We start from the raw sequence: 15,406 nt of genomic DNA, 5'->3' as shown, positions 1-15,406 counted from the left end.
TGAGACCTCATCTTCCGAGTTTGAGTTCCACACAAAATTAATTTTCTATAAGTAGAAAATGGATTAGAAATGTTTTTTTTAAAGGAAGTTTAAAAATTCAGCTCCTATAGGAGCTTTCTTTGCCCCACGGTATTTCTTCAGACAGGCTATATCAAAGATTATTTATTTCCATATGGTATCGTCGCCCTTGCTTTTTTTTTCCCTTTTTAAATATGCTTGTGTCTGTATTATTTCCTTAAAGAACGCAAAATGTAAGAAAATCCATCATCAACTCTAAGCGCAAACTACACTCTCAGGGGAGTTCATTACACAGCCTAGAATTCAGCGTTGTGAAAGTGCTGCCCTCCCACACAGATAAGCATTACCCAACTCAGAATAGCAATTAGCATCACTAATACGTTCACTGACGCAGAGGCAACAACGATATCCTGTTGCAGATATCATTTTCAATTCCTTGATTACCTTTTATGATTGGCAACACTTCAAAATCATGAGCGCATTGTCACTCCATAGATCCATCTCCTAGGACGAGGCCAAGCCAGTTCAGCGCTTTACTTTGGACCCTGCCACTCCCTCCTGGCAAGACAGCATCAGCTTCTGGCCAGATGCATCAAACACCGTAGAAAGGGTCAGGGTAATAAAAAATTAATGGCCGCCCTCTATCCACTGACAGTAGGAGATCATCTATGTGTGTCACTACGCCGCTGCAGTCCCGTGTCCTGGCCTGAATCCAGGCTGTGCTGGATCCAGAGTAGCAGTTTAAATTAGATGAGTTTGAAGCTGGCCTGTGGCAGATGGAGCAACACACCCTAAAGTCCCGACAAAAGGGGAAAGCTCAACTTGCTTTCTTCTGTTCTATTAATTGCTGCTGACAATGGTTGCTGCTTCAAACTGTCTCCTGAAGGATGACACCGGCTGGATATGGGGACACTAACACAGGAAGTTCTGTGAAGACTCATAATGCTGTTTTCAGTGTGTAAACAGAAGAACAACGTCTTTTTAATCAGCATGCCGACAGCTCTGTCACAAAGACCATTTTCAAACTTGCACACGCATTTTCATTTGCACAAGTACATAGTGCATCAGCCAGCAAGAAACACTGCAACACATAAGCAGCTGTAGAACCATATATTTGACTTGATAATCCAAATTCTAAATAAAATTTTTACTAACCACACACGTGGGCCCTTGGAAGTTAGTCTGCTCTGAATATACCACAACCTATTTCTCTTGCATACTTCTAGGTCAAATTCTGCCATCAACAGTCTTCCCAGTATTTTAAACTAAAAAAAAAACATTAGATTCTGATTGACAGTAATTTCCAATTAACAGCTTCCAGCTCCAATATTTCTTATTCATGACCTTGCATTTTCTACAAATAAATATTCTTCCAGTTTTATTATTCTGCTCCTCAGTGAATTCAGTGGCTTGTCTCCCCCATTTGTTTGTCAGAACATACTTGATTTCTGTTTCAAAATTCTTTATGAAAATACAAAATTAATATTCAGGATCTCCACTTCTGGCTTTCTATATATTTTCTTCCAAAACCATCCACTGCCATTTTCTTGCAATCCACTCTTTACCTATTTTACAATTCCAACAATCTTCATTAGCGTCAGTCCCTATACTAAATCAAAATGTTCTAAGTATAAAGCAAAGCCTTTTCATCAATGACCGAAACTTAACTTCAAGATTTTTTTTTCCCCTCAGTATTAAAATACTATGTTACTACGCTGCTGGTTAGTAAGTAAATGTATCTCGTGTATCTCTTATTACATTCAGAATCATCTGGATTTGTCTCTGGTCAAAAGTCTCCACCAATTCTCTACCCTCAAAAAAGGGCAGAATTCAGCTTTTGATTAAGTTTCATAATTGCAAGGTGCCTACTTTAGGGTGAAACAAATAGCTTCCTAGGCTTCATTTACTGTGTTGGCTAAACTGGACTGGAGGAAAGCCAGTGTCTCTTCAGTCTTCAAAAAGGGCAAGAAGGAGGACCCAGGGAACTACAGGCCGGTCAGCCTTACCTCCATCCCTGGAAGGGTGATGGAACAGCTCCTTCTGGATGTCATCTCTAAGCAAGTGGAGGAAAAGAAGGTTATTAGGAGTAGTCAGCATGGATTCACCAAGGGGAAATCATGCCTGACCAATCTGATAGCTTTCTACAATGGCGTGACTGGCTGGGTAGATGCGAGGAGAACAGTGGGGGTTGTCTACCTCGACTTCAGCAAGGCTTTCGACACAGTCTCCCACAACATCCTCATAGGGAAGCTCAGGAAGTGTGGGCTGGATGAGTGGTCAGTGAGGTGGATTGAGAACTGGCTGAATGGCAGAACTCAGAGGGTTGTCGTCAGCGGCGCTGAGTCTAGTTGGAGGCCTGTAACTAGTGGTGTCCCCCAGGGGTCAGTACTGGGCCCAGCCTTGTTCAACTTCTTCATCAACGACCTGGATGAAGAGTTAGAATGTACCCTCAGCAAGTTTGCTGATGACATCAAACTGGGAGGAGTGGTAGATACACCAGAAGGCTGTGCTGCCATTCAGCGAGACCTGGACAGGCTGGAAAGTTGGGCAGAGAGGAACCTGATGAAATTCAACAAGGGCAAATGCAGTGTCCTGCACCTGGGGAGGAACAACTCTATGCATCAGTACAGGCTTGGGATGGACTCGCTGGAGAGCAGCTCTGCGGAGAGGGAGCTGGATATCCTGGTGGACGACAGGTTGACCATAAGCCAGCAGTGTGCCCTGGCTGCCAAGAAAGCCAATGGGATCCTGGGGTGCATTAGGAGGAGTGTGGTCAGCAGGTCGAGGGAGGTACTCCTTCCCCTCTACTCTGCCCTGGTGAGGCCCCATCTGGAATACTCTGTCCAGTTCTGGGCTCCCCACTTCAAGAAAGATGAGGAGCTACTGGAGAGAGTCCAGTGGAGGGCTATGAGGATGGTGAGGGGACTGGAACATCTCTCCTACGAGGAGAGGCTGAAGGAGCTGGGCTTGTTTAGCCTGGAGAAGAGAAGGCTGCGAGGGGACCTAATATATGCCTCTCAGTATCTGCAGCGTGGGTGTCAGGAGGATGGGGCCAGACTCTTTTCAGCGGTGCCCAGCGACAGAACAAGGGGCAATGGGCACAAACGGAAGCATAAGAAGATCTGTCTGAACATGAGGAAGAACTTCTTCCCTCTGAGGGTGACGGAGCACTGGAACAGGCTGCCCAGGGAGGTTGTGGAGTCTCCTTCTCTGGAGATATTCAAACCCCGCCTGGACACAGTCCTGTGCAGCCTGCTGTAGGTGACCCTGCTTTAGCAGGGGAGTTGGACTAGATGATCTCCAGAGGTCCTTTCCAACCCCCACCATTCTGTGAACTCTTGTTAAATCAGTGGAGATCTAGACACTCAACTTATATCAGATGTTAAAGTGTGCTCATAGCGACAACTCTGATCAGGTTTGGTATATGCAGCAGATTCAGCAGTAACCCCGAATTTTACCTTAACAATCCTGCGGTGATTTTTTAAAAACCTGAACTCCAGAACAATTGTTTATCCTTCAGCTATTATGAAAACAAAATGTTATCCCTCAAACTTTATTTTGCATCTTTCCTGAAGAACGAATGCTTTCTAATACTCACGTTACAGTCAAGAAAGTCATCCCAGCATATCTGCTATGCCAATGTCTAATTTCTTGAGAAATTAGAAGGTTCCCAATATCTAGTTTCGTGTTCTGAATCACTCGTTCAAGCTACTGCTGCCCTGACTTGATGCTGGTATGGAAAAAAACAATTTTCTTGTCTTCTTGATCACCTCATATATCCCAGTGAAAGGGCTATGCTTAATTTCAGTATTCACAGAATCATAGAATCATTTAGGTTGGAAAACACCTTGAAGACCATCGAGTCCAACTGTAAACCTAACATTGCCAAGTCCACCGCTAAACCATGTCCCTAAGTACCACACCTACACATCTTTTACATACCTCCAGTTATTGATGAATTGATATTCATCAATTCATCCTGCTTGACAGCACAGAACTTGATATTCACAAAATTCATTGAGGTGGTATTCCCCGCTTATATACACTTTGTGCAAGTTGCCACTGTAGGGTAACAGATACTCCATAGCTTACGGAGATATTCCATCATCCATAATCTTTACTAATCATTGGTCTCCTCCACTTCTCTCACTCAACATCAAATCCTTTTTTTTATTCTTGCTGCCACCACTCTCCTTTCAACTGTGGTTTCCCTTTTCATTTGTTCCCCTTGACAAACGAAGGTCCAGAGAAGATTTTCTTCTGACTACTATGACCCTGAAAATCATCAAAAGTGAGGCAGTGAATCAGCAGATGACAACATTTACTACAGAAGTCTTCAGAATGCCCTAGACTACAGTAATGAACAATGCAAATTTCACTATCCAAAAGGTACCAAGACACAGGGAGGAAGAGAGATATGCCCATACTTCCCCACCTTACAAGGTTCTAAATTAACTCTGTCTGCTGAGAAAGCTAATACAACAGCTACTTCTTAGATGCCAATGAGAGCACAAAAATGCATCTGCAGCAATAAAAAACCAGCACAGCAAACAAATCATTAGGTCACATAACTAATAGGTTGGTGCATAATACAGATATAACATTGCATCATTATACAACTTTCTGGTATCCCCTCACCTGGGATACTATGTGCACCAGCATTAATAGGGAAGTCAGTTTTTGCATAACGGAAATAACGGTAATACTATGGAGCATGGAAAAATGCATAAGAAGCATGGAAACTGGTATCATTTCTTCCAATAAAGTATCATTATTTAGACTGAGTTCAAACTTTAGTATTTCGTGTTTTATTAATCAAGGATAAAGATGCCTTTAATTAATTTAACAGATGGTAAATTCAAAACTAATGTAAAACTACATTTTCTATCTAAAGTATTATTAGACTGTGAAACTCTGCAACAGAGCTAGTAAAACCAAGAATTTAGCAAGGTTAAAAAAGACCATCCAGTTACAGTGTTTTTCTTGACTGACTTCCAGGGTTTTAATTAAGTTAGAGTGCTGTGAAGTTTTTCTTTCTTTATTTCTAAAAGGACAGTAAACCTCATGGGTTAAATCTGAAGTCATCTCATTATCATTATTCTGACCTACAACAAAGGGTAAATTAATCCATAACTACTATACATTGAACAGTTCTTGTAGTGCATTATGACGTACCTGGTGTAAAACAAAAGAATTGCTAACTAGCTAGAAAAGATATGACCCAGTAACAGAATCCGTATACTAACAGATTTATTTTAGATACAGATTCTCCTTGTTTCACTCAAATTTTAATGATGCTAAGTGGTCAAGTACATATTAAAGTACATTTCTACATTGGAGGGAGGAACACCATTGGAAAACAACTGTACAGTCTAATGTTCTGACTACTTTTTTTTTTAAAGCTATAAGATTAATGGAAAAAACTGTATCTCAGGCTTGACTGAACTGCTGAATTCTCTTACAATTTTTTACTATTATAATCGTTTATTACAGATATTTAGCTTCAAGGTTGCTTGAACTTGTTTGACTCCACCCCTCCTCCATGAATTTTAGTCTGAAAATATCCTGGAGATTTAGATGGAAATTCATGTCTGAAGCAAAGGGCTCAACAAAAAACACAATACAATGGTATAAGAAAGAAAACCAAACTAATTTAGCGTCAGATGACAAGTAGCTACCTTCCTTCTTTCCCCAAGCAAGAGAACCGTAACATCTCTCTTGGAGGCCCACAATGTAGCAGTCCAGAAAAGAGGATCACAGCTTTGAAACCAGCTGCTCCCTTAACTCTGAACTGATTTATGAACAAATGTATGTTGGGTCAGTTCTGTCTACACCGCAGGCACACGCCACAGAGGAGCACAACTGCCATTCGTGCTCACAGATTAGAAGATCAAAGGAAAGGTCTGCCCTAGGTATTTGTATGGTTAAACTTTACAAACTGAACGTCATTCTTTCCTGAATCAGCTTAAGCCATTACACTTCATGGATGTGCCCAGAATCCCCCAAGAGAACCAGCAGCACAGGACGTGCTGTTCCACTGTTAAAAGTGGTCTGGGAGAAAGGAAAATAAATAAATAAACCAGGAATCGCTGATACTTGTCACTTCAACATCAGGTACACACGCAGGCACACCACTTATCTTCATCTAATTAGAACATTTTAGGACTACAGTTGAATATTCCAAGATTAGTATTCATAGCACAAGCCACACACTAAGCATTTTAATGCATTAACTATTTGTAAATAAACAAAAGAGCTTGCTTAGAAGACAATCTGTCCAAATATTCAAACAGTTGTACATGAATAACCAGTTAAGTAGTACTTTTCAAAGACCTCAGCATTGTGACTACAGAACTCTGTGAGCCGCCAAAAGGCTTCAGAACTGTGAAGCATCAAGCCTGATACTTCACAAAATACACCTTCTGTATGGTATCACATCAGCAGTGCCCCGTCACCACTTAAGAAAGTGACACAAAACCAACAGCTTCCTTCTACCACTTATTTTCAGAGTCTTGACACTGTTGTAGGCACACATAAATAAGAAACCACCACCTAGAATGCCTTCTTTGGCCACTCAACTCAATTTGGATCCAGACTGAGGATGACATGTTCTGTCACTCCTATTTATTCATTCTGCAATTTAGAAATCAGACTTCAGGAGATGGAGAAGCAGCAAAGTGATATGGATGTGGCTTAGTAATAAGTAAATAAATACATAAATACACCATTACCTCGCTTCCCACCCCAAAATAAAAACGACCCCAAACCACCCACTCCAAATGCAGTATGAAGATAAAGAACTATTTCAAGCTAGCCCAACAGCTGTGAAACTAACAGACCTGGTCTATAATACACATCCCTGCTTTAAATAATACTGCCTTGTAGGAACCTGTTCTGAGTAACAATATTCATACCCAATAGTTCCAGATATTCGTCTAACACATTACAACACTTTGTGCTGCCTCATTTGACCCAGTCTCTCATTCAAGAGAGACCTCTCCTGGTTCATAATCAATACAGTTAAACAGAACTGATGAGTCACCTGGTAACGCTCATGAGTCCGGCTACCAAAATCTGACAACTGCTCTTCTGTTGTCAAAGTCAGTCTGCTAGCCAAACTCTAGGCATGCTCTCATTCCATGGACAACAAGTGAAAAAGAAGAAAAGGACAACACGCCCTTCGACAACATGTCAACAGGTGCAGATGATGAGGGCATCTTGTGCTAGAGCTTCTTCACTCTGAGCTAGAATGTCTTTATCTTGCAATAGGGGGGACACTAGATATGCTGAAAGTACCCTTAATCTTAACTCAGCTTATCAAAGTTTTATTTTTGCACTCTCAAATAAAAACTCAAGCAAGCACACAACATTCATGGGTTCTAATGCTGTGGGAAACAGGCCAATAGCAGTCTTGCAATCGTAAATTCATTACCCAACACAACTACAAGGGATAATTATTAAGATGTAGAGTGAGCAAAGACTCACACCTTGGCTACTAAAATCCCACCTTTCCAGTGTCAAAACGCACTATTCCTGCCTCCCCATCCCACCTGCTCTTCCCCTCCTACCTAAACACACAAAATAAAACCATGAATTAGGCATCTACTTTTTCAGAAAACTATTAGCAATGCTGTTTAGAGTGCTTAACATCTATGAATTGCTCTTTTCAGCAATCATTACAAAGGTAGTTTATACATTATAATCCAGAATCATATATGTGAACTTTCTAAACTTTTGCAGAAGCTTGACATTATGTTATCATTACACACTTAAAAGCTAAACTGCAAGTTCCTAAAAGCTGATTCATACTGTGGTCTATAAAAGCTATTTATAGCTTTCAATCTTGACTGGAGGGGGAAAAACAGCTTTATTACAACTGTTTCAATAACTTTCACAACTTCAATTTCCAGCCAAAATATATGCTGTCTCCAACAAATTATATTATTCAAAATAATGTCAGTGAAATAAACCCCACTTCGATTCCAGACTCATCCTAAACCAAGGTTCTTCCAGCTGTTGAAGAACTACAGAACTAGTTTAAAACTGAGTGAGCTTGTTTTCTCTTAAAGAAATAGATAAAATAATTATAAAGGACCACAAGGGACTATGCCATGTACACAAAAACTGCATTTCCCTTCCAAAGACCTTAAAAATATAGCATGCAACAAAACAGTGCAGAGTTAGGAATAGTGGAACAGCAACAGTCACTTTACCCTTTTAACCAAGGTTTTTGTTCCAAGTCTTTTCTTTAAATGCCACACCATTCTGACGGTTTCATGGGAATAACAGAAAAACCCCTAAAACTACTACTTTGAGATATTCAATGAAAATTATAACAAATGTCTTAAGAGTAGCTGTCCTACACACACAAACAACGTATAATTAGCACTCAACAGTGGAGGCTTTGCCCATTGCCAATAGTTACATAAGCACACGATTTGAATAAAGCTCATTTAACTGGGAATCAAACCACTTGAGTTAAGCCCAGTTGTTCACAAAACCTGTCACTCCTACTAAAAAAAAAACAAACCGCATTTGGTCCTGAAAAGTCTGCCCAGTACACGTCCAAATCCCTGAATATTTCTGTCCTTTCAAACCTCAGACGACAGAAACTAACGCCAACCACAGAGGAAGGGATACACAGCATTACCAACCAACGGTGCAAAATTGATAAATATTGTAAGTTTATTTTGTAAGATAAGTGGGGAGAGGAAGAAGGGAAAGGAAAGGAATGTGTGGATTAAAAGCACCCAGATGATTCTCGTGTGGGTTCTTCACCCCATCCTATAATTAGGAGGCAAATGCTCCTTCCTGACTCCAAGACCATAAACATAAGTAACTCTAAACACAACTAAATGACAAGACATTCAAAATACAATATATAATAATTCACTTATTCACTAGCCATCTACAGTAAGAAAGTAAGATGCCCAGAAAGCAGATATTCATACCTTGAGAAAAGCTCTTCACCCACAAACGCTTTCCAGTGATTTACGGCCCTAAACTTCCCTGTTAGCACCATTTCCCAAGCCATCTGTCAAACCTCAACACCCTACATTTTTGTTCCCCTCCTCTAAATTAGGAATGAATCCACTAACAATTGTGTAAACCTCTGCTTCAGGTGTTTTCCACTACTGGGCATAAAGTTCCACATCCATAAGAATCTGGTCATGTCATTTGTACCAATCTGAAAATTAATCTACAGCTTCTTTCTCATTCCCAACAGAGTCTCCTTCAAGTTCAACTCCACATTAATTTCTTTGCTCCCAGGAGACAATCCTTCCGTTCTTTAGATCTGCTTTCATGACAAGTCAGTCTCTTGTTTTAAATAATGAGTTCTCAAGTGCATAGACATGTTTTTTAATTGGATTAGTACTACTCTCCAATCTTCTCTGTTCTCCTTCATTCTTGCTATTATCCCAACTTTCTCTCTAACCTCCTCCTGTCTCTCAGGGATAACAGTTTTTCCATGAACCCATTCAGCTATCTCTTCTCCATTTCTTTGCAGACAGGCTACCATTTTTCTTCCTTGCCACCTAGTTTTGGGCTAGTTTCTTTTACCTCCATTTCTAAAATGAAAAAATCTGTTTCTCAGTTTTCTTCATATTTTTGGAGCTGTTCTTCTGCAATGATCACCTTTTCACAAGTTACTCTTGTCACAAATGACTTTTGGATAACTTTTCATGTTAGGAACCTGCAATTTCTCAGTTATGTACGTAAGCTTCATCTCATCATGTAAATGATCAAAGAATAGGGAAAGAAAAAAGTATCTAGCCATGCAAATTCAGGGAGAAACTTTTACCTCATCTTCATTACATTTTAACAACATGCATGAAAGGTTAAACATACCCAGTAGACTTCCTTCAAGTAATGGTCATAAATGTGTTTCTGACGAGGCTGCAACTGCCAATAATTTTAAAGTTCTTCACAAAAATAGAAATCATCTTCAATTTGTACAAAAAGCTAAACTAAAGAAACCTGGGAGGCTGTCACAAGTTTGATAATATAGTAACATATGCTTTGGATGAATCAAAATTATTTAATTAATAAACACAATCCAAAAACTTGGCCACCAGTTTTATCATACAGTTAAGTGTAGCTTTATTATTTTTATTTTGCATTGATACCTACAAACTGAGAATTATTTAGGCAACAGGCCTTTTTTCTCAAATGTAATTTGCTAATGATGAAAAAAATATCTAGCTTCAGAGATGTTCCTAACTATTTTGTCACAAACACCTTTTAGACAATCGGCAGCAATTCTCAAAGAGCTGCTTTACATTCAGTATCTACTTGTTCACATTTAGATATCTGCAAGCCATCAAAATTGCGTGAATATTGTTCAAACATAATAGCTTTTGGCAAGAACTACCTGTTCCGCATTTTTTCAAATAGCTGCCTTACCATAATTGAACAGCCATAGTATTATGATCATATTTATTATTTTTCACTAAAACTGCACACGTACAGATGTGAAAAATAAAAAGGTACTCATACAAATGTGGGAAAATAACTGACATCCCTTAATAGCTTGCATTTAGTTCAGGTCACATTTTACCATTATACAAACTAGCCCTGTTTGATTGTATTAATTTGAATTATTCCATAGACATTTTAAAGCTTTTTATCATTCTTAGTGGTAACAGTCTTTTTTTCAAAACTGGTGCCTCATTACTTCACCAACCCTACTCCTGCCTGAACATTCAGCTCCACTCATTAGAACAAACATCTGCTACAAACAGTATTAATGAGATACATATCAAGGGACACAGCAAGCCGCTAACCACCTGGGTTAATCACTTTACAGGACAAAGTTGGTAACACAGAGTCATACAGTATGCCTCGAACACAATGCTACAATTAACTTATTCAGACAGCAACTACTGTTTCGGAAACACAGCACTACAAAATTGGATACATGTGCAAAGCTGTGCACACCTCGTAGCTACTGGTAACATACAACGTATATTTCATCTCAACAAAGCCCAAAGGCATGATTTTAGTAGCAGGAAATTTGTCCTTTGGATTTCTGTGTCTTATGAATAGATTAGCATTAAAATTGTTTTTATGACACCAGAGGTTTGACAACTGCTCCAATAAATATACAGGATAGAATTCACACCAAACTAGTCATAACAGCTACAGACTATTTATTTTTTTATAATAATAATCTGAAGCAATACGATTTTAGAGGTGTTTTTCCCAAAAAAGGAGTTGCATATAGTATTTACATACATGCAAATAGCTGGCACAGAGGAAATATTTTTCCAAAGAGCCAATGCTAAGTGAGCTTCAAAGCTCTTTTAAAGTTCATTTGTCTAAGCCTGAGATGCAGATGTATACATCCCTACCACGCAGGCATTTATAAACAAGAGGGACGAAGTATTTGTCCACATGGCATTTCCCTCTGGAGCGAACACGCTCCAGAAGGAAAGCTGGAGTGAGAACAAGGAGGCGTGCCTTGCTGATGCTCACGGGTCAAGGGCTCCGGAAAGCAAGCACTGGACAAGAGCAAGACCACAGCGTAGGCACAAACTCCACGAATCAGGACAGACTAAGCAATGGCAAGTCAAAAGATTTGGAACTCAGGTCTCCAAGAGAATCGAGGAGGATGAGTTTTGACCCAAACCAGACTCAGAACCCACATATTTACAAAAGTGTGTAAGACACTATTCCAATACATTTCCCCAAAATATTTTATAGAATCACTGTCAAATTATTTAACTAATAAATTTCACATTATTTAGTCAACACAAGATGATAAAAAATGCTCTTTCATTTAGGGAAATACTTTCTTTTTTTCCTAAAGTTATGGGTAGAAAAATACAATAATAAGCAAGAAAACACGTGCTGTTCTACCACCGAAAAACAGACAGACTAACAAAAAAACCCCACCAATACCACAGCTCTTAAACCAGAAGGGTGAAAGTTCAGCTTTCAATCTAGGAACAGCAAATGCCTTTGGAGTAAAAGTCCTCAGTGAAATTACTGACATTACATGTCAGTTAAGATAATCTAAAAATAAAGGCTTCAGCCATAAAACCTCTAGAGAAAACTACTGCTGCAGGAATAAAATGCAGGTATTTAACAATGGTGAAATTTAAGAAGTTTGACTAAGTTGAACAAATTGCTATTAACCCAGATGAGAGGGTTTTAAGTAAGAAAGTATAATAGAAAGTTAGTAGTTAAGCATCTGCTTTTCTGTAAGTCCAATCAAGTCAATGAAACGGCAATGTTTTTTTAAGCAGAGAGAGAACAAAAGAAAACAAGAAGTATGTACGCCAAATACTATTGTAATAAGCAAACCTTAGACTGCTGCATCTAAACCATCCTTAACAGAGTAGCTTCAGAGATATTTGATGACAGTAAAGTAAGCAGGGGATCCATAAATGGGTCTCCACTAACTGATGTCTTAATATTAAATTCAGGAAGGTCATGCTTGTCAACACAAGCATTCAGAATAATTAATGAAAATCTGTTTAATTGCATATGGAGTCTGGATCGTTGGAAAACAACAAAATAATTAGAAGCATGTCCAATGTAAAAATCACCATTGTAATTTTTCATTGTTGATTAGGGTAGATGTCACGCAGTGTCTAAACGTCCAAATAATAGCTCAGGTTTTCATCTTTAATCTCTCTTTCACAACATTCCTTCAGCTGAATTTCACTAACAATGGATCTTTGTAGCGCCATTTTCTTCCCTGAATACACCTATCAGTCTGTGTATCTCTATAACCAATTACGAGAAAATGTTATGTTTTGAGAAAATTTAAAAGAACTGTTTAGTTCCTTCAGCTTTATTCTTTATCCTTTCTGTTTTGTCACCATTCTAGAACTCTAAAAACAGAAGATACAAAAGTCCAGAATACTGAAAATTCCTACAAGAAATGACAGGTGCACTTTAATTCCTTTCACAAAATGCAGTCTTCCAGGTGCACTACTATTTTCTATGTATTTATTCTAGCATTCAGAATGTATGCATCCTGTATATTTGAATAAGAAATTAAGAACACTCCATAAGAATTCCATTTTCAAAATGAATAACATATGACAAAGAAAGACACTTCATGTTGAAAATACAAAAAAAAAAAGTGGGAAAAAAGCTATGGAATAGCACTAATTGCAATTTTACACCATCTTAGTATTTATTCTAAGACATATCAATCTGTATCAGCTAATGTTCAGTTTAGAAAAGATTATTCTTCAGTAGTAATGCACACTAGAGACACTGCAGATGAAGCAATTTTTTCCTTTAATATCAAATGGCCTTCTGTAAAGAAATTATTTTAAAATTCGAATTATTTTCTGCCATTACTATTTCTTGAAGCAATAGGCTTAAATTATACAAAAACATTTCCATAAACTATCTTTAATACATACTAAAATACTAGTGTAAACCTACCCCTAAAACAAAGGCTTCCTGAAGGACTAAGCTGTGAAAAAAAGGCAAGGATTACCAATATCTGAGCTGGACAGGACACAATACCTTGTAAACACATTTTCATAGTTATACAAGTCCATGAGCAGTGTATCTGGAATGTGAATTAAAAGCATAATAAATGCAAAGACTCCCATCTGGCTCTTCGCATGGTCAGTTTAAGTTGGCTGCGTTTACTTGTTTAGGCTCAGCAGCTTCTGAGTGCACTGCACTGCTCTGAGAATAAGCCTCGCTCTCCCAACACCATGCTTCTGTAACCTCATGCTCTGAGAACGCCTGCATCGTATTACCCAAGTGCCTGTGCATTACAGCCAGCCGATGTTAATAAGCCAAATATTCCCACCCATTTCTTAAGGCTTGGATGCCATAGTGAGTGCAATCTCACCTTGTATTTTCACACCATGCTCTGATCAAGCTAATAAACCCTTGAAGTACAAACTCCACAGATGAGAGACCTGAAGGGTTGTATGTTGTTTTGTTTTCATTTTTTATAGGAGACAGCTTATTTCTGACTAAATTGTGCTGAATCCTGACTGACTCCATGTGGAGCCACTTTGTAATTCTTGTAAGACACCCAATTCCCCATATTTTCCAGGCTTTTCATTATCTAGGATACTCCATTCTATTACTAAAAATAACAAACCCAACAAAATAAAGAACACTGGAAAAAATTTAGAAGATAGCCTACACTGCTTGTTTATTTAGTATCAAAACTTTACTTTGTTGTCTCAGCACACGGAAGATAGAATGGTTTCCACTGCACTGCTAAAACAAAACTTCTTTTGCCCATATCTATACAAAAACCCAGTATTTTAACTTCACCAGTCTGAAAACAAAAATTCTTACCTCCTGTTTTTGAAAGCATATATTTCATCCACACAGCTGATGCCTTCTAACCTGTACACGTGTGAACACTGAACTCTGTTGCTTGTCTAAAGCACCATGCACAAGTAAGCATAACAGTCCTCTTACCATGTCTACATTCATGGAAACTGCACTTTTTCTGATCAAGTCAAAGCAGGTTAAAAGTCTACTCAATTGCTCTAAGCGAATAAAAACTAAAGTCATTCCACTTAGCCCAGCCTACAATTGCTTAAATACTACTGTATATAAAGAACATAATTTAGAAATAAAAATCAAGCTTTTGGAATGAATGTGTCACACAATTTAAAGTCTTCCTGTTATTGAGACACTACTGACTATGATGTAAGAAATTACATTATTAATTACCACAAGATAGTGCCCACAACAGAAAGGAAGATTGTGATCTGAATGCTATGAGTTAAAACCTTTTCCATTAATATCTGGGATTCTTGATTTTAGTTTTGAAACCAGAAACACTGAAGAAAAGCAGGTTAGAGCATCCATCCCCACTGATGATGATTTAAAAATGTCAAGAAAATGGTTGCAATTTCACAAATGTTCCATCCTGTTAAATGTATTCCGTTCTATGAAAATAAGTATGATTCTGGAGATTCGGAATTTTACTCAAGAAAGATTTGTTTGTATGAAGAGCCACAGTACCTCTTTGCAAGAGTACAAGGAAACAGGCCACCTAACATTTGGAATTTTATTTCAGTGTGAGCAGCAAATACTTTCTATACCTCATCCAAGCTGCTGGATGTAGAGGCAAAAGACCCTGTGTGATACAGCTTTTTCATATAAGACAAAGCAATGAAAGGATACCCAACGATACCAGATGCACATGTCCAGGCAATCAAGTTTCACGCAGTCGAGACTGATCTATAACCAGTTACAATCAGAGCAAAAAGCGTTTTGCCATTCTGCATTTGATGACATACAGCGCTTCTCCTACTTAGAAATACTAAGATGAGAATAGTGTGTAGAAATTAAACACAAGGGTGCATTTCAAACCAGAAATAACAACACTAAAGAGGGTCAACACATCAATCCAATCAGGTTGCAGTCTGTTATAAAAAAAAGTTAC

General features: G+C 38.5%; 1 protein-coding gene across 1 annotated transcript in view; it reads right to left on the bottom strand.

Annotated features, from left to right (window-relative positions):
* Positions 1 to 15,406, bottom strand: part of RNGTT (RNA guanylyltransferase and 5'-phosphatase) — a 195,156-nt gene that overhangs the window by 150,458 nt on the left and 29,292 nt on the right. The gene's annotated exons all lie outside the window — the stretch shown is intronic.

Source organism: Opisthocomus hoazin, chromosome 2 (genome assembly GCF_030867145.1).
Source record: "Opisthocomus hoazin isolate bOpiHoa1 chromosome 2, bOpiHoa1.hap1, whole genome shotgun sequence".
Classification (NCBI taxonomy): domain Eukaryota; kingdom Metazoa; phylum Chordata; class Aves; order Opisthocomiformes; family Opisthocomidae; genus Opisthocomus; species Opisthocomus hoazin.
The sequence above is the reverse complement of the archived record's forward strand: the minus strand, read 5'-3'. Positions and strand labels throughout refer to the sequence as shown.